Source organism: Ochotona princeps, chromosome 29 (genome assembly GCF_030435755.1).
Source record: "Ochotona princeps isolate mOchPri1 chromosome 29, mOchPri1.hap1, whole genome shotgun sequence".
NCBI lineage: Eukaryota > Metazoa > Chordata > Mammalia > Lagomorpha > Ochotonidae > Ochotona > Ochotona princeps.
Genome location: NC_080860.1, coordinates 4,508,273 through 4,532,076, shown reverse-complemented (window position 1 = coordinate 4,532,076; position 23,804 = coordinate 4,508,273).

Sequence of the window (23,804 nt, the reverse complement as noted above, 5' to 3'; positions counted from 1 at the left end):
CTTAGATCTTAAACCCTTGAAGTGCTCACCATGCAAAGACAACAGGGCCTCCAGAGCCTGCTGGGAAAGAGGAAGAGTGATTAGAAAGATGTAACACTAATCATTCCTGAGGAGCCCGACCTTGCTGCCCTGCTGGGGGCCGGGGTATTGCTCCCGCAGGCCCCATGGTGGTAGCCACCAGCAGGTAGGATTTCAGTCTGGTGGGAATCCAGGGACAGTGTGCCTACATGCAGCAGATAGGGTTGCATGGACAACAAATTCCTAGAACAGGAGCTTTGTTCCTGAGCTGACCAGCTCACTCCCCTGATGTCCCACAATAGAAGTAAGGAGGGGGTGGCAGGGCAGGCGTGTTGAGTTCTGCTGCTGTGATCCTGATGTCGTTACCTGATAGCTGACAAGGGATCCCGTTTGCTCGGGGTGGGGGATGGAGGGAGACTGGCTGCCCTCCCAAGTCACCTTGTGATTCTCTCCTGACCTGGGAGAGGGGGAGGCGACAGGATGGGGAGACGCTGGGCCTCTGGAGAGCTGTACGTCTGACATGCCTGATGGGCTCCCTCTGGGAGGATGCATCCTGCACCCCATCTGGCTTCTACAGTGTGCTCCGGCTGAGACAGTGAGGCTCCCAGCACTCCCTGCCTGCGTTGTCCCTCTTGGCCTCCATCCTTCATCTTCCTTTGAGAGTAGCAGATAACAACTTCTCTGCACGGCAGCCCTTGTCGGGTCTCTGCCGTCCCCTGGCTCCTTCCCCACTTTGGCTCCTGTTGGCTGAGCCTTTCCTCTGCAGGCCTCAGCTCCCCCTGGAAAAGTCTTTTTCTCCCAACACCCCACCTTCCTGCAGCATCCACATGAGGTCCAGAACCGGAGTCAGTTCTTCCCACTCCCCACCAAGGTTGAATCCTGCCTCACATCTCCTGGCCTGGAGTCTACAGGTGCACAACCACTGTGTCTTCCTCTTAGCTGCTCTCCATCCTAAATGGTCACCAACCATGGCCTGTTTTAGAATCTTTCTGTGGTTAGGGGTTCTATGTGCCTGAGGTGCAGGGGATGGGCAGGTGGAGAATGAGACAGCTGAGGTCTGGCTGGAGCTTTTCTGCAAACACAAGATGTTGCTCTGCCGTGACTCATCAGAACAGAGCAGAGTCCTCCCTCTTCCTGGAATGCAACAACCCCACGGCCAACTCCTGCCCCCAAAATAAAACAACCCATACAAGAGAGCTTTGGCCTTGAAAATCAGATTTCCCACCCAGAGTTGGGACCTGGCTGCTGAGGGAGGGGGACTTTGAGCCATAGAGAAGAATGGCCTTTAAGAGGACTGGCTCTTTGTCCCAGGGAGGAAGATGGGCTGTACTGAAGCAGAGCACACACAAGCCAGGAGTGCAGGTGGCCTCAGCGTGGGTTCTTTCTAGAACAGTGTCTCCCAGCCTTCCTTTTCCATAACCTGTGTTCCTCGTGGCTTCCGAACAGAAAACATGGGCCAGGCAGGCACCCTTTGGAGCATTCCAGCCAGACCTCACTTCATGGATGTGAACAAGGGTCTAGCAGGAAAAGAAGCCGATGCAGACACAAAGGGAGGGAGGGAGGCAAGACGGTGACTTGTTGGACACGTCCTTGCCACGCACGTCCTCTTGCCTAGTCTCACTCCAGCCTCAGGACAAGCCAGCCTGGGAGGGGCCCACGCTTTTCCATAGACTGCAAGCTGATTCTCAGAGAGGTTAAGTCATTTGTTGTAGCCACAGAATTAGGAATCACTTTTCGATAAACATTATTGGGAACAGAAGATTGCTTATAGAGAGAAGACTTGGCTTGGGTCCAATCTTTATACCATGAAATGCAATACATTTCATACAGCAAAAAGTGAGGCTTTAGGAGGAAAAACTCTGGGGAAAAAAAAAAAGCAATTTAAAGGAGCAAAGAAAAGTAGACAGGTGAGGAAGGGAGATCGAGTGGCGAATATTTCAGATCCAGGCAGGTTATACATTCACATAAGGTGGAAGGAATACACACACGGGCTGGGAGAAGAGACCAGTCCTGTGCTCATCATGCCACACGTCTGACGATGTGACCGCACAGACACACTTGGACTGGCTGCCCAGCACAAGGATGCACTTGGGCAGGAAGACTCCTTTCTAATATTCTACAGCACAGTAGACAGCTGTGATGGGAGACTTGAAAAGGGCCAACAGAGAGGGATGTTTGAACGTGCCCAACACCAAAAAATGACAAACGTCGGAAGGGATGGGAACGCCAGTTACCCTGCTCTGCCCCTTACGCATGGTGTACCCGCTGACAGACTCGAGGACACGCACATGGAGGGCTCGATGGTGGATGAGTCATCAGCTTAGTTCTCTGGTCTCAGCTCCCCTCGGTGACCCGAGGACAGAGGTTAGTTCTAGGTCCTGCTGGAAGGCAGCCCACTCCTCTAGGGTGAGGGAGGGACATCTGTTCAATTCCCAGCGCCATGTGGAGCCGGGAGAGGGAGGCCAGGCCAAGGGACAGCCACTGGATGCCACACAGGGAGGCTCCCGCCAGCAGAATGCGGAGACCTGAGCTGGACTTCGGCCAGGACCATGGGATTAACTTCCCAAGCGCTGGCCAAAATGGGCCAGGGATTTTTATTTTTATTCGTTTTCCATTACAACTGCACGGCAACGCAAACAAGCCCCAAACAACGTGAGCCACCAGGAGTCCTTTCCCTTTGTGGCTGCCGCCTCATCTCTAGGCATCTCGCTGACTGTCTCATGGAGGTTTCCAAAGGGAGTTTGATCGCTCACTTCCCCACCTGCCATGATGGAACATGGACAGGATCTGACTTCCCTGGGATCCTCCAAGAGCCAGGAGCTTTTTCCAGGTCTCCCATGTGGGTACAGGGCCCAAGGCCTTGGGCTATCCTTTGCTGCTTTCCCAGACTCCCAACTCTACCTTCTCAACAATGCAGACCCTGGGAGGCAGCAGTGATGGCTCAAGCACTTGGGTTCCTGCCATCCCAAAGGGAATTTGAGTTCTGGCCACCCAACTGAAAAACCTGGATTGCAGTTCCAGCTCCCTACGTTGGCCCTGACAGTCCTGGCTGCTGCAGGTTATCTGGAGCGTGACCAGCCTGCAGGAACTCTGTCGGTCTCTCTGTCTCTCAAAGCAAACGAAAGCCAACCGTAAGCCATTCATTAACATTACTGGGGGTAGAAAGGCTCCATATTCAGAAATAGCAGGGAGAAAAAAGAACAATGAAATAATAAACACCCACATACCTGCTAATTAAGGAATAAAGCAGTATTGGCGCAACCAGTGTTACTGGTGTCTCCTTGGAGTATTCTTTGGTTCTGTCCCAGTGGCTGCTCTATCCCGAGGGTGGGCTTGCCAGCCTCAGGCATACACATGTATGCCTCACACACAGACTTACGTCTCTAAACAATTACACAACACTGTGTCATTTTTTTTTACATTTCTCTAACTTTATGTAAGCCTGATGCTGCCTACTATTTTTTTTTTTTCATTTTATTTGAAAGGTAGAGAGAGACTCAGATGGACATAGAGAACTCTCATGTGCTGGTTGACTCCTAAAATGCATGCAGTAGTTGGGGCTGGGCCAGGCTGAAACCAGAAGTCCAGACATTAACTTGTGTCTCTCGGGCAGATGGCAGAGGCTCGAGTGGCTGAGCCATCACCCACTGCCTCCCAGGCTGTGCATTGGCAGGACGCTGGAGCAGAGGCAGAGGAGACAGGGAGGGTCACCAGCGGCGTCTGTCCCTCTAGCTGGCATTCTAAACCTGCCACTACGTGTATGCTTCAGCTTCATTCACACACATACACGTAGCTCTGCTGACTTCCCTTTCGTTGCTTTACAACAAGGTAAATAACACAGAAAAGGCTGAAAACATTCACTGATCCTTTCCCTTTGCTGGGTATGCTGTCAGCAGTTGGCAACACTAGGCTTCCCAGGAAAAGAGCAGAATCAAGTCAGAGCTTTCATTTATGTTTCTTCCCCTGCTTCCCAAGTGGATGGGACTTCTTGGAGGTGGGTACGCAGAGACCCAGCCCATCTGCTCTGTGCTGTGAAGGGCTGGTCCTGCCCAGCCCATCAGCTCCCACCTCCTCTTTCAGACCCCACAGTCTGCCCTGATCTGGACCCAGTAGAGGCTGGCGCGGGCCTCAGTCTTACACTGGGGAAGCAGTTCAAGTTGTTTAGAACCTGTCACCCACATTGGAGTTATAGATTGAATTCAAGGCTCCTGGCTTCAGCCTGTCCCCGCCCTGGGTGTTGTGTGTATTTGGGGAGTGAGCTGGCAGATAAAAGATCTCTTTCTCTCACTCTCTCCTTCAAATAAAATGAAAACAAAGTTGAACGCTAGTTATTACTATTGTTATTCTAAGTGGACAGGTAATATCTATTACTGATTTGCAAAAAAGGAGCAGGATTAGCATTGGAAATTCTGGGGTCAATCAAGATGTGAAGCTGGGCCTGGTAAGGTCTGGCAGCGGGCGTGCCATGCCCTGCTGTGGTGACACCTACACAGCACACAGGCCTCAGTTCTAAGACTTATCACTGAGCAAAACATGATTCACCTCCTTCTCTGTTTACTGTGGTCAAAAAGTATGCCATCTTGGGAGTGGCATTGTGGCATACTGGGTAAAACCACTGCCTGTAGCTGCTGATTTGTGCCCGCTGCTCTAGTTCTGACCCAGATCGCTGCCCATGTGCCTGGGAAAGCAGCAGCAGATGGTCCAAGTGCCTGGCGTCCCTGCCACCCACATGGGTGTGTATGTGTGCGTGTCTCTCACCCTCCGTAACTCTCAAAAATAAATAAATCTTTTAAAAAATGTACCTTCTTAACCATTTTTTGGGTGTGCAGCACAGTAGTGTGAGCTATACATGCACAAGGTTGTACAAATAATCTATAAGACTTTTTTATCTTGCAAAAAAGCAACTCTTACAATTACACTCATTGAACAAGTCTCCGTGCCCCCTACCCACCCACCACCCACTCTCTGGCAGCGACTCCATTCTGTTCCTAAAATGTTGACTCCTTTAACACTTCACACTAGGGGAATCAGGCAGTATTTGCCTCCTTGTGTCCCGTTTCTTTTTCTCTCTTTAAGATTTATTTTTATTGAAAAGTTAGATATATACAGAGAGAGAAGAGACAGAGAGGAAGATCTTCCATCAGATGATTCACTCAAGTGGCCGCAATCACCAGAGCTGAGCCAACCCGAAACCAGCAGCCAGGAGCTCTTCTGTGTTTCCCACGCAGATGCAGGGTCCCAAGGCATTGGGTCATACTCGACTGCTTTCCCAGGCCACAAGTAAGAAGCTGGATGGGAAGCGGGGCTGCCGGGATTAGAACCGGTGCCCATATGGGATCCCAGCGCATTCAAGGTGAGGACTATTCAAGGTGAGGAATTTAGCTGCTAGGCTACCAAGTCGGGCCTTTTTCTTTTTTAAAAAAGACTTATTTATTTTTAGAGAGGAGAGACACAAAGAAAGATGTTTCATCTGCTGGTTTACTCCCTAAGTGGCTGCAATGGCTGGAGTTGTGCCAATCTGAAACCTGGAGCCCAGATCCTCCTCCAGGTCTCTTACGCAGGTGCAGGGACCCAAGGCATTTTTTTTTTTTTTAAGATTTTATTGTTATTGGAAAGCCGGATATACAGAGAGGAGGAGAGACAGAGAGGAAGATTTTCCATCTGTTGTTTCACTTCCCAAGTGAGCCGCAACGGGCTGGTGCGCGCCAATCAGATGCCGGGAACCAGGAACCTCTTCCAGGTCTCCCACGCGGGTGCAGGGTCCCAAAGCCTTGGGCCGTCCTCAACTGCTTTCCCAGGCCACAAGCAGGGAGCTGGATGGGAAGTGGAGCTGCCGGGAACTAGAACCGGCGCCCATATGGGATCCCGGGGCTTTCAAGGCGAGGACTTTAGCCGCTAGGCCACGCCGCCGGTCCCGGTCCCAAGGCTTTGGGCCGTCCTCCACTGCTTTCCCAGGCCACAAGCAGGGAGCTGGATGGGAAATAGGGCAGCTGGGACATGAATCAGGACCAGTATGGGATCCTGGCACATGCAAGGCAAGGACTTTAGCCACTAGGCTACTGCACTTCCACCCCATTTATTTATTTGTTTATTTTTAAAATAAAGAGCTCAGAGTCCTGTGCCTGCGGCCCTCAGGTAAAGAAGCGTGATGTTTGGTCAGATCTCCCCTGCAGTAACACAGACTGAGAGGCCAGGGTCAATTTCTGCATAGGCTGCCTGTGGGCAGGTGCACAGGCTCACTGTGCGCCGAGCTGCTGAGCAGGCCAGTGCAGAGCCTGCACTTCCCTACCTGTACCTTACGAATTCTGTGTCAGCTGGAGGCCTGCCCTGCTGCGGTCCAGAGGTACACCTCAGGCTGGGGGTGGGACAGGCTGGCAGGGGTGTAACCAGACACTACAGCCCTCAAACATTGTTCTTGTACTCTGGAACCTTCTAGATGCACTGGATCAGTGAGCTGAAGAGAAAGAAAATGGCTCCCAAACATGCAATCATCTTCCCAGCCCAAGAATTCTTGGGGTGAGCACTTCCTGGCGCTGTGTCCGTTGGAGCCTGTGTCCATCAATTGGCCGTGTCTTGAATTCTTCTTGGAAGAATGAGGTGTGATCTTGAAGTGAAGGGGAGGGTGTGATAACCCCGGGCGACCCTTGGAGACTATGTTTTTTGTGGAAGACATTGCATTGGAAAAATCTGGGAACAGGGCAAGACGAGGGGGTGCTGATGCTGCAGGAAGGCAGCAAATCCACTGGACCTCTTGGCCCACAATGTTCCCCCATCTGGGTTTACCCTACATCTGTCCAACCAGCTTAGCGTATTTCTGAGAGTAGCTTTGATTTCAGAAATTCCCAAAGGTAAGTAGAGAAAAATACCGCTGGGGCGCCAGGTCCCACTTCCTGGCTTCGGCAGCGGGAAGCGGTTCTTGGGCCCTCTCACTCCAGGCCCCTGGCTTTCCCAGATTCCCTCTGCCACAGCTTCGTGATTCTTGCTGCATCTAGCCACCACCCTGCCATGATGCTGTAGGAGTTTCTTCTCATCAGTACTTATTTTATAAGTTACATAAACAAATATATTTTAAGAGGAAACATCATTTGACTATGATAAAATCAAGATCATTTGCCATATATAGAATGTTATTGTAAAAACAAATGCAGCAAAAATAAATAAATGCATAAATACGGCGACAATGTTATTAAATACTGTCATACTGTTGACTACCAGCGTCTGCTAGTTGTTAAAAAAAAAAAAAAAAAAAAGAAGTTGAGTTAGTTCTTGCTCGCTCTTTTTCTCTCTGCCTTTCACATAAATAAACCTTAAAAAAAAAAAAAAAAAGAAGAAGAAGATGGAATTCTAGGCTCCCAGCCCTGGCCCTTATGGGCAGGTGGGGATCGAAGCAGCGCGTGGGAGTTCTCTAGCTCTGACTCGCCAATGAGTGAACAAATGAATAGAAGGCTATCAGCAGGCGCTGCAGAAGATAAAAATTGTGCCAGCTGCAAGTGGGAACTTTCTCCCAAAGTTAACAGGGAAGGATTTGGAGAGTTTAAACGGTAGTCTGAGCTAGGCCAAGGACAGGAGACAGGAACTAAATTCAGGTCTCCCAGGTGCATGGCAGCAAACCTGAGCCACTGCCCGTGTCCCCCCAGGGTGCACACTGTCAGAAGGCTGGATGGGACGGGGTAGTGGACACTGGAGACAAGCACTCTGAGAAGGTTGGCAGCGGTCCCACGTAGCATCCTCACCGCCTGCTCCCACGCTCCCTTCTGACTGGCACCTGCATACCAGCATGAAGTGTCCGCTTGCTTAGGCTCCGGTTCCTGGTATCCAGTCCAACAGTCTCAGTGTGGCCGCTGTGTAGGTATCTGGAGACGATTAGCACTCACAATCAGTTGACCTTAAGTAAATGAGTTTATTCTAGATAATCTGGGAGCCTGACCCAATCAGTTGAGAGATTTTTTTTTTTTTTAAGAGTAGGACTGAGGTTTCCACAAAGAAATTCCACCTGTGGGTGGCAGCTTCCATCCCTGCTTGCGAGCTTCCAGTTGGATTTTCCTGGCTGGCTCCGCTGCCATGTAAGCCAGCCCCTTGTAGACGCCTCTGCCTCTCTCTTCCTGGTCATGCTCGGCAGGGGCAGAGGCAACGTCCAGTACGTGCATCCTGCAGGCTGTTAGATGGATCTGGCCGTGCCCTGTGTACCGGCGACAACTCTGCCCCTGTGGCTTGGCCTGCTCCTTAACCCCTATGGCATTGTTCTCTTCCACACCGAGGTCCGCCGTGAGTGGCTGCCCTGAGCATGGCTGCGGGTGTTGCTCCTGCCTTGGGCTCACGGTCAGCCTTGGCCTCCTCATCACCTTGGTGGGTCAGAACACTGCACCTGCAGCTCACCACTGTCTCCACTGCATGAGCCGAGTCCCATGTCTGCCAAGGGCCATCGCACCTGTCCCTTCACAAGCACGGTCACTGTTATGGTGTGGAACATCCCAGCTCTTCCCATCCCTTCCCAGGAGAAACCCCCCAGGGGCCTTTTGAAATGGGGAACAGAGCCGAAGATGCTCTTCTTTTTTTTTTTTTAAAGATTTATTTTTATTACAAAGTCAGATATACAGAGAGGAGGAGAGACAGAGAGGAAGATCTTCCGTCCGATGATTCACTCCCCAAGTGAGCCGCAACGGCCGGTGCACACCTATCCGATGCCGGGAACCAGGAACCTCTTCCGGGTCTCCTACGCAGGTGCAGGGTCCCAGTGCATTGGGCCGTCCTCCACTGCTTTCCCAGGCCACAAGCAGGGAGCTGGATGGGAAGTGGAGCTGCCGGGATTACAACCGGCGCCCATATGGGATCCCTGGGGCGTTCAAGGCGAGGACTTTAGCCGTTAGGCCACGCCGCCGGGCCCAAAGACGCTCTTCTGATGTGAAATACTCTGACTGCTGTCACAGGGATGGCCCCTCCACTTCCTCAACCCACACGGCCAGTCCTGTTCCCACGCAGGCAAACCCCTGATGGACCACAGAACCCACGAGAGAGAAAGATAACAAGTGGGAGCAAGGCAGGGAGAGAGCAGCTAAAATCAAGAGGTCAGCTAGGGACAGAGGGCACACAAGGGAGAGTTCCCAGATGCTAAAGGACAAGCAGAGGTGTAGCCTGGAAGGATGCTGGGGGAAGGGGTGCTGGGTGGTCCTGGAGCAGTCTGCAGGGAACTCCAGGCCCTACCATGGGGGGGACGCTCAAGCAGGCTGGGGCAGGGCGGGGCTGGGCCAGGAGAAAGCCAGCCAACTCCTCTAGACCCTGGGGTGGCGGGAGCAGCCAGCTCACACCTGCCCCTCCTCCGAGCTGGGCTGCACCTTGGCCCTTAGGAGGCCCCAGGCAGAAGAGGGACAGCACAGAGCGGCCGAGGTGACCATGATGACTGCTTTCTCTCACGGGTTCTGGAGCAACAGGTCTCCTGGCAGGAGTGTGGGAGGGAGGGCCCAGGCGACACCACACACGGGCTCATGAGAAAGCTTGATTCTTCCTCTGGCCCTGGCCCTGCCTCACCTCCCCTGAGAACCAGAGGAATTTAAGTTTCCTGGGAAGAGAAAGCAGAGGGCACCAGCCTGTTGGCTCCAGCTCGCTCACTTCCTGAAATAAGGCAACACTCTCCCCAAAGCAGAAGGGCCTGAGGCTGTGCACTTGAGAACCTGAGTTTGGCTGAAGGAAAGTCTTGGGGACTCTGACCTTTCCTCTGAGGTGGGGCCACTTAGGAAGAGTGGTGCGGAAAGTTCAGCCTCACTGGTCAGGGGTCAAGGAAATGTAACGCCAATCAAAGACACAGACTTGCTCAAGCCGAAGAGTTTGTTAAAACAGGGCTTCTCTTTCACTCTGGCTTTCCGGAAAAGTCACTGGGTTAAACTTTGAAAAGAAAAAGAATGACTCAATCACTTCATTTCTAGCAAAAGACTCTACGGCAGTAACAAGAGATGCTGAATCAAGGTGATTTAAAGCAAATGTGACATGAGCTTCAAGAGGAGCCATTTCAATGTCCACCAAAAGAAACAGTACATTGTGACGAGCCCACGCTGGAGAGCAACGTGGACAGTTAACAGTGGTCATCAGCATGGGCCTTAAGATCCGGAAGTGGACATATCCGCGTTGTGAAGCCCTGTGGGCATTCCAAGTCCTTGGGGGACAGAGGACAGCTTCTTTTACCTGCCCGGGCCTGAGGATCCTTATCTGTCAAATGAGCTTATCAGTATCGACCTGGCAGAGCTGCTGGGGGAAGTAAACTGACGTGCAGGTCAAATGGTGAGTAATTCTTGGCTTACAAAAAGACAAGATGTATATGAGCCGTGATGGCCTCATAACGGACAAGTGTTAACTTTTAATAAGGGAAGGACAGCTCAATCCATGCTGCCTAGAAACAGCATTTCAGGGTTGGGGGGTTGGTATGGCAAGGTTACCCCCACATCTGCTTCCCATGGGCCCCCGACAGTGCTTGATGTGGCTTCACCTTGACACTCACCCTGGGATGCAGTGGCAGGTGAAGACACAGGTGCTGGGAGCTCCACCACCCCACGTGGGACACTCCAACGGAGTTCCTGCGTCCTGCTCGGAGACCCGGCCAGCCCCTGCTGTCAGAGGCAACTGGGAAGTGCTTTGGTCCACGTGACATGTCTCTGTCTTTTCTCTAAGTAGTCACGAAAATGAACACGTAAGACATTTTTCAAAAATCACAAAAATGTGACCTAAAATGGTGAGCACTCAAAAACACAAAAGTAGTATTCCAGAGGAACTGAACACAAAAATGACAACTGACGTATAAACCAGGATACAAATAACGTGTGCGCATTAATTCCAGATTACAACGTGTGCAATTGCAACACAACTAAGGAAGCAGTCCAAGCCACCATTGGTACTGCGAGCTGGCTTGTGTTTTGTCCTGTACGCTTTGTATTGTCAAAGGAATCTACAACAAGATGCCATAGTTTTTTGAGAAGTCATCATCTCTAAATGGTCTCCCATCTAGTGTGGGAGGGGGTGAGTTGGGACAGAGCAGTTGTTCAGGGGTGCAGGGAAGACTGGATATCCAGTGAGGCTGGGTGCAGCCCCTCTGCTGGAGTCACACGCTACAGAAAGCCGAGTCACCCCTTTGAGGCCAGGGTGTCCTGTGAAATACATAGACCAGGGTTAGGACAGCGCATGAGGCTTGATGCCCTGGGCCGACCTCAACAGGGAGTGGGCATCTTGCCACCCTGGCCAGTATCTCAATGAGATAATGTCCGTGAGAGCACTTTGCCTAGGAGAAAGCTCTGTCCAGATAGGGAACTGGTCCTGGGCTCGCTGTGAGTAAGGAGGCTCTGGGGGGTGGGGGGGACCATCCTGCTAAGGAATGTCACATACCACCTCCGCCTCCCAAGCACTTCCTTTTCTCCATCCCTGAACAGCAGTATATTTAGTAACTCTATCTCAATCCTCTTCTTTCCCTTAATTTGATTAAGCAGTGAGTAGGGCTAGAGGGGGTGGGAGGGGCCCACAGGGCTGTGGGCTGAGATTAGCAGGGCAGAGTGGAGCCTGCCCCTCGGCCAGTGATACCTGAGTGTGGACAGGGCCAGGCCTCCTGGTACTCGGTCTGGGAGGAGAGAGGGAGGAGAGAGGGAGGGAACGAACAGTTTATCACGGAACATGCTTCTTCCACACTGTGAGGACCAAAGTGGGGGTGTCATGCTTTGAGGCTTAGCTGGGGGCAGGAGGCCACTTGCTACGAGCAGTGCTGGCGTCTGTCTGAGCTGCCTTTCCCTTCCTAACAGCCAGGGGTCTGGACAGGCTCTAGCCGGCAAACGCTTAACTCTCTCTGTTAGGGACCATCTCTCACAGCAATGCACTTTCTCTCGCAGAGTAAACTATCCTCACCCCAAAGGCTGAGGCGCATAGATACCACGGTGGGCTCCAAAGCACACAGCTGTGGGTGTGTGAGGACACTGAGGTTCCCTTCCAGTTCTCCCATCTCCAGTTCTACCATCCTCACGTGACTAACCTCAAAGCCACCACTGATCAGCCCTACTGTGTGCCTTACCAACATGCCCCACAGCACTGGGGACACTCACAGGGTCCCTTGGTGCTGCTCAGCACCAACAGCACCATCTGACAGAGGAGACCACTGAGGCTCAGGGTGAACTAGTAAGCCCTGTGACAGATGGAGGCAAGAGAAGGCCGGGAGGGGTTGGGGGCACCAGGTTTGAGGCATCGGGCTGAGGGCCCCGCTGTTTGTCTCTTCCCACAGTCTGAGTGCTCACCGAGGTCAGGGAGCTCCCCTTGTGGATGCTGCATTCCCAGCCCCCAACACATTGCCTGGAACAAGCGGGATGTTTTGTCAGCCCAAGAGCTAATGGCAGCTGGAGCTGGTGGATTTGGCCAGGAGTGCGTTTCTCTGCTGGGGGCCAACCTGGGAGGATTAAGCGAGACAGATTTGACTGGGGATCTCCAAGTCTAGAATGTCATGCCCTGAAAAGGCTCCCTTGGCAATGGGGATCCCTGTAGGAGGCTTCAAAGGTGACCAGGACCTTGACCGTGGCTGGGGCCCGGGAGAGCTCCACTTCCCTCGGTGGAGCTGGATTCAGAGCAGAGTGACGGCTGTTTTCCTCCAACAGGAACGTCTAAAGGACAGCGCACAGTGCAGGATACTGGTGGGGAGTGGGGTGGGGGTGGAGAGGGTAGGCAGCTCGGTAACATTAGGGTTGTGGCTGGGATTCACAGGGGCTCTGCTTGTTCTAGAAGCAGACTAGTCAAGAGATTGAAAGTACGGAAACTGGGCTTCTTCTCAAAGAGGACTCAGACTCCTCCAGGGAGGGACTCGGGCGCTTGGGCAAGAGTCCCCCGTTGCTTTATAAGCCCTCCATCCCCACCCTGCCTTATGGTCTTCTGTGTCCTGCCATTAAGCGTCCAGAGTCTCTTCCTCCCACAAGCTCTGAGAGGCTACCAAGGGGCAGTAAACAGAAACAGCTGTGAGTTCCCGGGCCGGGCCCAGGGCTTCCTGGCCTGAGTTCGGAGAGTTGCGGCCTTTCTCTGCCTCTTGTCTTTATGTGAGCTGCTTATTAACCTGAGGCTGTCAGGACACTGGGAGGGCAGAGCTGCTGCCGGTTGCCAGGAAAAGAAATCAGAAACAGACATGGATAAAGTGATGGGTGCATCCTGGGCGACAGAGGTGTCCACGTAGGCTCAGACTGGGCTGGGGTACCAGGCTGCGTTGGACTGGATGGAGGGGCCTGGGGCCTGGAGGAGATGCCGGGGGGAGTCTGCTGGCAGCCTCCCATGTCTGTAGACAATATCAGGAGTGGCTCTGAAGATAGTTAGCAGCCTCCGAGCTGGCCTGGGACAGGGCAGTGGATCAACACTCCCCTGAGAGCAACAAGAGGAGCAAGCTCATTCTATTCTATAGTACCTACTGTCTACCATCCCTCCTTTCCAAAAAGAACTTCTCAGAAAAGGTCACCAGGAAAATACTCCAACCCTGTGCATCCTCTTGCCTCCCTGAATAAGCAGCTGACGACAGCCCCAGTCTGCAGGACAAGCATCGCTGGACCCCTCTGGCCAGCTGACCCCTTGGAGCCAAACCAAGGAAGCAGAGCAGCCCAGGGGGCTCCCGATGATGGTTCGACACCGGGCTGGGTATCTAGAGGAATGGATGCTACCAAGGCTTGGGCTGGGCTGCGGCGTTGTGTGCCTGAGGTTTCCAGTTAGTACTGGTTGAACCCAAGGACGATGGTTGGGGAAATTCTCCCACTTGGCTTCTTTCCATATGGTGTTTGGCTAGAGGAAGAGGCAGCTTAGAGCTGCTGTGCTGGTGCTGGTGCCTGAGACATGATGACATAAACACAGCCCCACCAAGTCGGCCCGCGAAGTCCCTGATGGCGACCAGAGAAGAAATGTCCTGACTTGCCCTTCAACCCACGCTCTGCAAACACAAGTGACCCAGCGCTCATCTATCACTTCCGAAGCTAAACAACTTCCTCAGAGGGCCCTGTGCAACATAAATCAAGAGGGCCCTCGCTTCCAAGAGACCTTGACACAGCTAAAGGCCACAGAAAGTCGTGTCCCACCCTTGCAGGATGGAGGGCCAGCGGGATGCACCTGCAAGTGAGGGGGAAGGGCACTGTGCAGTCTGTGAAACCGTGGAACTGAGCGATCAGGTTTATTTTGGTGCCAACAAGAACTGAAATCCATGCATACTGGGGGTCTTCCAAAAGCTATTTATTTATTTATTTATTTATATTGGGAAGTCAGATTTACAGAGAGGAGAGACAGAGAGGAAGATCTTTAGTCTGCTGGTTTACTCCCTAAGTGGCTACAATGGCCAGAGTTGCACTAATCCAAAGCGAGGAGCCCCTTCTGGGTCTCCCACGTGGGTGCAGGGTCCCAAGGCTTTGGGCCGTCCCCCACTGTTTTTCCAGGCCACAAACAGGGAGCTGGATGGGAAGTGGAGCAGCCAGGATATGAACTGGTGTCCATATGGGATCCCAGGCATGCAAGGAAAGGACTTTAACCACTAGGCAACCTCGCTGGGCCCCTTCCAAAAGTTCAAACTACACATGGATTTCAAAATTTTTGTGCACCAAGATAAACTTGGATCTTAAACTCTTTTCCTGTCAACCTTATATACATACATATTTAAGATTTATTTATTTTTTTATTGAAAAGGCAGATTTGACATGGCTAGGTATAATCAGGGAAGAACAAATCCCAAACAAGGAGGGCACAGGGCTAGGCCACAGCAACGACCCATGTGTGAGGCCTCTTTCTGCTGATTTCATTGGTGCCAGGCCTGAGTATGCTTGGCACACTCCGTGGCCTCTAGGGCCTCTGAATTCCCACATAGAAACCCAGTGGGCACAAACTGAGACCTGCTGGAGCAGCAGAGACTCAAACAGGCCACAGTGGTGGTGAGCCGTGGCAGAACAAAGAACCGCGAAGGAGACTGGTTCGACTCACAAGAAGGCCTGGGGAGCGGCGGTGCACACGGAGAGCACCCTGCTTTCAGCAGGGCGGGGAGCTGACGTCAACATTCCTTCCTCTCATACATACTTCCCCAATGGCGTCATGACATGTGTAACCGACACGTCTGGCTCCCGACTGGACAGGTAAAGACACGACGCTGGTTGCTTTCGCAGAGCCACAGGACGCCAAAGCCTTTCCTACCAAAGGTAGGGATGTGTGGTAACGGGTGAGCTGGCAGGCCCATAGAGGACAGGCTCCTGCTAACGTAGCAACCCGGGGTGTGTGGCGGCCGGGTGGGGCTGGGTACACCGACCTTTGTCCCTGTTTGCTCTTGGAAGGGCAGGCTTGGCCACGGGTGCACTCTCTCTCTCTCTCTCCATGCTTCTGCCCCGGGATCTAGCAGCTTGAGTGTTCCTAGGGGGCTGAGGCTGCTGGACCCCAGGAGGTGACAGGCAGAGACCTTGCCAGGCGGTCAGAGGAGTCAGACACCTTTGCTGTGACCTGGCTGCGGTGGGGCTTATGGGCAGGGAGCAGTTCCTGTCTTTCCAAGGGTATCCCTCCCTCCTGGAGCCTTCCCAGCAGAAGGCTTATCATTAACCAGCCACTCAGAGACTGTCACCTACTCAGAGCACCATTCCCTGGGCCCACCAAGGGAGTCTAGCAATGGGGGCTGCGGCCACTGTCCTCTGGGAGTGGGGTGCTACACTCTCTGCCCTGCTCATAGCCACCAAACACTGTTTTGGGGAACCATCTTCTGGCAGGGGGCTGCCCAGCTCAGTGGTTCCCAGGATGGGCACAAACAAGGTCATGGGGACGCTTGTCTGGGGGGGTTGTTCTCTCACGGTCAATCCTCCTGCTTTGGTTCTCTATTTTCCTGAATGAGGCTGCTAGGGCTTAAAGCAAGTGCAGCCAGAAAAGCAACTTTTTCTAGAGAAAACTCCCAGGGAGTTGTCCCTTCCTTGGGAGGCTGGCACCCTGTCCCCTTCACCTTACGGAGGGCACACCACCTCTGCCGGCTCCCTCCCAGCTGGCGGGAGCGCTGGCAAAGGTCACAGAGTAGCATCCTTTCCCTTTAACAAATAAACAAATCCAACCCGTGTGCTGGAGGACTTAGGGTTTATTAATAGCCAGATATTTTGTTTTCCTCTTCTGGGGCTTATCCCTGTCCACCAGCATGGGAGATAAGAGAACACAAAATGTTCTGCACTGGCCGCCTGGCTCCCCTTCCCTCAGGGGCAGCAGGGGCGTGAGCACCTCGGTTTGAAGCCGGGGGGCCTGATGGACCAGCTCTAAGAAAATAGATCTGGGAGTTTATGTTCAGTCTCTCTTGGCTGCGGTTGCTGCCCGGCAAAGAGACTCGAAGTTGTTTAAACCCTCCGGGCAGATGGGTTGCAAGGCAACGTTCAAACAATAGAAAATACCCCAAACTAAAAATAAAGGCATCCAGGGGGTGGGGAGCATGGACGGCTTTGGGGAAGTCGGGCCAAGGAGCCAGTCGCCAGCCGGGCCTGTGGCTGCCTCACCCTCACCCACTACGTTCCTCAGACTCATGCCTTCCTAGTCCCTCCTCTCTTTCATTCCCACACTCCCAGTCTTTTCAGGGACTCACGAACCCCTTTCAGGTGAGGGCTTGAAGGGTGTGTGGTACTGGGCTGCCTCCAGTCCTGAGGGCAGCTCCCTGTCATGGCTTCCTGCACTGACCTGTTTCTGAAAAGTCCTCAGAAACCCAAGAAAGAGCAGGCTGGACCACTAAGGCCCATGAAGTCTACAGGGAAAAGGCAGCAGGGTTGGCTTTAGAGGAGAGATGTGATGCGTCAGCAAGTCAGCGGCATCCCAGGATGGGGCCAGAGCCGGCAGGTGGCCTGGGAAGCTGCAAGGATGAGCAGATGGCTTCTCCCCAAAGGCAAGCTGACACCTGCACGCCAGCCTCCTGAGGTCCACTCTGAACTACACGTCTGCGCGTTTTATGCACCAGTGGTTACTGTGACAGCAGCACCAGGAGACTGACAGAGCAGTCAACAGAAGTGGAGGAACTGTTGTTCGGGCCAGGACCTAGTTAGCTCCTGAGCCATGGCCACTGGGCTCCTCTGCCCTCCAGTCAGCAGGGCCGAGACCCTATCATAGACCATGGTCTTCAAGGAACAGCCAAACACAAACGAGCAAAAAGGCCCAGCTTGGCCCACTGGCAGGGCTCCGGTCAGCCTGTCGCTGACTAGGCAGACAGGGCAGCTGGGGTGCTGGTCTCCTCCCTAACCTGCGGCCCACCCACCCAGTGTGACTCAGAGGGATCACATCCCCAGTGCTGGGCATGCAAACACAGGCCCAACAGGCCAGGGAGGGAAACGGGTGCTTCTCGAAGTGAGGAAGGCAGACTGTGACCCAGGGCAGAGAGTCGGATGGGAGGGTGCCCACAACCTCTTCATGAGGTTAAATTCCGAGCAGAAAACTGTTAAGGATCCAAAAAAGAGCAGCGCCTGTCACCTTAAAGGCAGACACACAAAAGACGTGCAGCTGCAGTGACTCCAAGCTCCTTCCTGGGCCATCTGCCAACCATCCTTTTGGTCCTCGTGTCCTTGTCGACAGGTACTCTCGTGCCCCAGGTCCAGTGTGACCCTGAAACTGCACATCCCACAAGCGGCCCCCCCGATGACCAAAGACTGTACATCAACAAGTAGAGGAGAGGCCTGTGAGGCATGGACAAAAGGAGAATCCTATGCACACATGGACAGGTGCGGTTTTCTTGGGTCAGCCCTGACAGAACTGACTAGACATGCGCAGGAGCAAAGAACCCGTCTGAATCTGCAGTTCCTTCTCAGGGTCCATGTGGAATAAAAGCGAGGGCCTGGGGTGATGGCTCAGTGGCTAAGTCCTCACCTTACATGTGCCAAGATCCCATATGGGTGCCAATTCATGTCCTAGCTGCTCTACTTCCCATCCAGCTCCGTTTGTGGCCTGGGAAAGCAGCAAAGGATGGCCCAAAGCCTTGGGACCCTGCACCCACGTGGGAGACCTGGAGGAAGCTCCTGGCTTCAGACTGGCTCAGGTTTGGCCATTGCAGCTATTTGGGGAGTGAACTAGCTGATGTAAGATCTTTCTGTCTCTTCATAAGTCTGCCTTCCCAATGAAAATAAATAAATCTAAAAAAAAATTTATAATAATATATTTTTAAAGATTTTATTATTATTGGAAAGCCGGATATACAGAGAGGAGGAGAGACAGAGAGGAAGATCTTCCCTCCAATGACTCACTCCCCAAGTGAGCCGCAATGGGCCGGTACAGGCCAATCCGAAGCCGGGACCAGAAACCTCTTCCGGGTCTCCCACGCGGGTGCAGGGTCCCAAAGCTTTGGGCCGTCCTCGACTGCTTTCCCAGGCCACAAGCAGGGAGCTGGATGGGAAGTGGAGCTGCCGGGATTAGAACCAGCGCCCATATGGGATCCCTGGGGCTTTCAAGGCGAGGACTTTGGCCGCTAGGCCACGCCGCCAGGCCCAATATAATAAATTTTTAAAAAGGAGAAAAAGCAGCAGCATGGGGCCAGACAGAAATATTCCAAGTTCTATGATTCAGTTTCTAGATTTATAAATTTTTTTCTTATAAACGAATTTGTTATTTTTAGTTTTTCAATATGAAAAGCAAGGAGATCAAGGGGAGAGCAAGCAAGCAAGCACTGCCTCACTCCCCAGATGCCTGCATGGCCAGGGAGAGGCTGGGCTGAAACCAGGAGCCAGGAATGTAACCACAGTCTCCCACACGGGCGGTAAGACCCAGTTTCTCAAGCCATTGTCTTCAGGAAACCCAAAGCCATGCTCATTCCATATGACCTATTGTGGCGGACTCCTTGTCACAGAGTTTGGCTCAAATTACATTTACTTTTCTCATTGATTCTCACTTGAAGTAGCCAAGAGGTAAACTTATTACTGCATGTTTTTCTTTCTGCCTTCCTTTTCAGTCTCTCTGTAAGAGCCTCAGGGTTTGTTTTTTCCCACATAGGATCCTCAGTGCCTTGAGACGGCATCTGGCGTGTAGTAAGTGCTCAAGTCAGAAAGTTGAAGCAGCCAGGGCTGGCGCTGTGAGGTAGCAGGCTGAGCCTCTGCCTGGGATTCAGGTCCTGGCTGCTCTGCTTCTAATCTAGCTTCCTGCTAATCTGCCTGCCTGGAAAACAGCAGATGGCCCAAATGCTTGGGTCTGCCACCCATGTGGGAGACCTAGCACCTGGCTGCAGCCTGGCCCAGTGCTGGCTGGTGTGGCCTCTTGGGGAGTGAACCATCAGGTGGTAGAAGTCTCTTTCTCTTTCCTTTCCTCCCTTCCTGCTTCTCTCTCACTCTGCCTTTCAAATAAATAAATAATAAAACATAAGACATGATTTTTTTTTATATGAAAGACAAGGACCTGGTGCGATGACTCAATGTCTAAATCTTCTCCCTTCAGTATTTGGGTGCTGCCACTCATGTGGGAGATTCAGGTTGAGAGCCTAGCTCCAGGATTTGGCCGAGCTCAGCGCTGGCTACTATGGGCATTTGAGGGAGTGAACCAGCAGTTTGAAAATGTCTTTCTTTGTCACTCTTTAAAATATATAAGAATAAATTCACATTAAAATACTATTTTGTTTTATTTATTGGAAGACAGATATACACAGAGAAGGAGAGACAGAGAGAAAATTCTCCTGTCTGTTGGTTCACTTCCCAAGTGGCTACCGCAGCTGCCACTGAGCTAATCTGAAGCCAGGAGCCAGGAATTCCCCCTGGATCTCACACGGGTGCAGGGTCCCAAGGCTTTGGGCTGTCCTCCACTGCTTTCCCAGGCCACAAGCAGGGAGCTGGATGGAAAGTGGGGCCACTGGGACACGAACCAGTACCCATATGGTGTCCCAGTGGATATAAGGCAAGGATTAAGCCAGTAGGCTATATCGTGCCAGGCCCAATAAATACATTTTTAAAAATGATTCCTATTTTATGCTTCCATTTATGTGAAATTTCAGGACAGACATCCACAGAGGCAGAAAGTGAGCTGGTTAATGGCTGCCTACAGCCAAGGACTGTGGGGAAAGAAGAACAACTGCTCATGCTTTCTCCCTTTTGGATGAAGGATGGTGAAATATTCTAGAAGTGAATATAGAGACGGTTGTACAACACTAAGAATACGTTAAAAAAAAAAAAACGAGTTTTTTTTTTTTTAATTCATTAATTACATTGTATTATGTGACACAGTTTCATAGGTACTGGGATTCTCCCCACCCCGAATTGTTTTTTTAAAATATTTGTTTGAAAGGCAGAGAGAAAGAGACAGACAGAGGTCTTCTATCTATAGGTTCATTACCCAACTGCTTGCAATAGCCAGAGTTAGGCTGGATAAAAAGCCAGGAGCCTGGAGCCACAGTACTTGGACCCTCCCTGCTTGCCTCCCAGAGGTACATCAGCAGGAAGCTGGATCAGAAGTGCAACTGGGACTTCAACTCCAATATGGTCAGCTGAGCCAAACGCCCACATCTGAACTGCATACTTTAAATGACTGGATTGTAATGATTATCAATTGCCTCTCAATGGACCTGTTTTTAAAATTATAGTAGGTACTGAAAATGAGTGAATTTTGCATCCTTTTAAAAACTATTAGGGCTTGGCGCAATAGCGTAGTGGTTAAAGTCCTTGCCTTGCACGCACTGGGATCCCATATAGTCGCCGGTTCTAATCCCGGCGGCCCTGCTGCCCATTCAGCTCTCTGCTTGTGGCCTGGGAAAGCAGTCGAAGACAGCTCAAAGCCTTGGGACCCTGCACCTGCATGGGAGACCCAGAGGAAGTTCCTGGCTCTTGGCTTTGAATTGGCTCAGCTCCAACCATTGCAGCCGCTTGGGGAGTGAATCAATGGACGAAAGATCCTCCTCTCTCTCTCTCTCTCTGTGTCTCTCTCTCTCTCCTCCTCTGTATATCTGCCTTTCCAATAAAAATAAATAAAAATCTTTAAAAAATTTTTAAAAACCGTATTATTATTTTGGCACTGGACTGTCAATGGACTGTAAGACGTGAGGCTGTTGCTCTAACAGACTAGGGGAGTTTTATCCACAAACAAGACAGCTAATTCTTGCAAGAGGTAGGCAGGAGAAAAGCACCCCACAGCAGAAATATACTACAAGACAGTTTATAAAAACCGTAACAGGTTAAACATCTCTTTTTCCTTAAGATTTATTCGTTTAATCTGAAACGCAGAGTTGCAGAGAAGGACAAAAAAAAGATCATCCATTGATGGGTTCACTTCCCAAACAGCTGCCAAGTGAGGCCAGGCTGGAACCAGGAACTTCATCTAGGCTTCCCATGGGAACACAGGCCAAGGCTTTGGGTCATCTTCTGCTGCTTGCTCAGACAAGCAGGGGTCAGCTGGATCAAACCGGGAGCAGCCAAGACTCACACCATCACCCATATGGAATACTAGCACTACAGTCAGCAGCCGAATCCACAGTGCTGGTCCAGTAAAACATTTTTTTAAAATGATTTATGTATTTGAAAGAATGATAGAGAGGCAGACAGAGACTGATCTTCCATCTGTTGGTCTGCTACTCAAATTGGACACCAAAATAAGAATTTTATTAAGTGAAAAAGATAGTATTGTATTGAAAGTCCCAATAAAATTTTCATTTTTATTCTGTTAAAATTCCATCACTGACATGGAAAGAATTTTCAAATTTGATAAAAGTTTTTTAGTTGTGTTTATGTCCTACTCCTAATGGAGTAATGATAAAAAGGCCATTTAATTTTGCAATTATTTCTACTTCCTAGTTCCTGTCTGATTATGCAACTGGTCAGTTACAAATGGAAAAACGCAAAATTTATGTGCCAGTCTACCACTTTCATGGTATTATCTTAAAGAGGTCTGAAAAAAGCATTTCTACTTACATCATTGTTAAAGTTATTTTATGTAAATTTGAATTCTGGGGTCGGGACAACTGGGCTAAGGTCTGTGAGTTGATGTTACTTTATATTTCAGACACAGCCCTAGCTAAACTGGTTTACAATACACTAGCTTCCTCTTTCAACAAACTTTCACAGAATTGATCTTGAGTAATACACAGAATCTTGCATAGATTTTATACAACTCCTGCTTCCAAATGTCTGACAATCTGACAGGAAAGTATATCAAAATGTTCATTATGATTGTGTATAAAAACACAGCTGAGAATAGCCAGTACTGCAAACATGTACCAAGTGACGTGGCAGCCACATACGCAGACTCTGAAGTGTCTTCATGACACAGGACCTCTGTGAACTTTATCCTAAGCCTGCACAAAACCACCACTCACAGAGATGCTTTCTGTCCATCTTTTCAGGACAATGTAATGGCAAGTCACAGCCACAGGGGCCGGACTCCAGCTACGAACATGCCACATGGAATGCTGCGTCCAAGCCCCAGTGTGGCTCCTCAGCCTGGCTTCTTGCTCAGGCAGCGCCTGATGAAGACAATGGTAACTTCATGAAGTTCGAGTGGTAAAGGGCTTAGAATCCATGTGGGAGGCTCTGAGCAACTTCTGGCTCTTGGCTTTCGTTGTTGTGGGTATTTGAGGGAGCAAACCACAAGATGAGAACTTGTGGCCACTCATACTACGTTTTTTTTCATTTGTGGAAAAGTGAAATTAAAAACCAAATCTACCTTGTTGCAAAAAGTTTGAAATCCATCCAGCTTTTTCATAATATGCAATTTTTTAAAAGATTTATTTATTTTTATTATAGCCAGATATACACAGAGGAGGAGAGACAGAGAGGAAGATCTTCCGTCCGATGTTTCACTTCCCAAGTGAGCCGCAACAGCCGGTGCTGCACCGATCCGAAGCCGGGTACCAGGAATTTCTTTCAGGTCTCCCACGTGGGTGCAGGGTCCCAAAGCTTTGGGCCGTCCTCGACTGCCTTCCCAGGCTACAAGCAGGGAGCTGGATGGGAAGTGGAGCTGCCGGGATTAGAACCGGCGCCCATATGGGATCCCGGTGCGTTCAAGGCGAGGACTTTAGCCACTAGACCATGCCGCTGGGCCCCATAATATGCATTTTTAAAATTAATTTAGGGCCCGGCGGCGTGGCCTAGCGGCTAAAGTCCTCGCCTTGAAAGCCCCAGGATCCCATATGGGCACCGGTTCTAATCCCGGCAGCTCCACTTCCCATCCAGCTCCCTGCTTGTAGCCTGGGAAAGCAGTCGAGGACGGCTCAAAGCCTTGGGACCCTGCACCCACGTGGGAGACCTGAAAGAAATTCCTGGTACCCGGCTTCGGATCGGTGCAGCACCGGCTGTTGCGGCTCACTTGGGAAGTGAAACATCGGACGGAAGATCTTCCTCTCTGTCTCTCCTCCTCTGTGTATATCTGGCTGTAATAAAATGAATAAATCTTAAAAAAAAATAAATAAAATTAATTTATTCATTAATTACATTGTATTACGTGACACAGTTTCATAGGTACTGGGATTCTCCCCACCCCTCCCAAAACCCTCCCCCCCAATAATATGCATTTTTAAGGACTTTTTGAAGACTCCTCATATGCATGGATTTCAAAACAACGTTTTTGTTCTAAAACGAACACCTTTTAATTCCATGTTCCAGGAACTTTTTTCAACTCCCTTGGTACCGTGGGTACTGAGCAAGAAGCAGTGGCGGAGGTGTCACAGTCCCCAGGACATACAGTTCACCCCACCTCTCCACACCGCAGTGATCAGATGTGCTTCCGTGTGGAATACGAGGAATGGGGCATTTGCAACTGCAGAGCTTTCTGTTTATTACATTCTCTCTCTGAAAAGCCAATAAGATGGCATCTACAGCATCGCCTCACCCAGGCCCCACGTGGGCAACAGCCTCGGC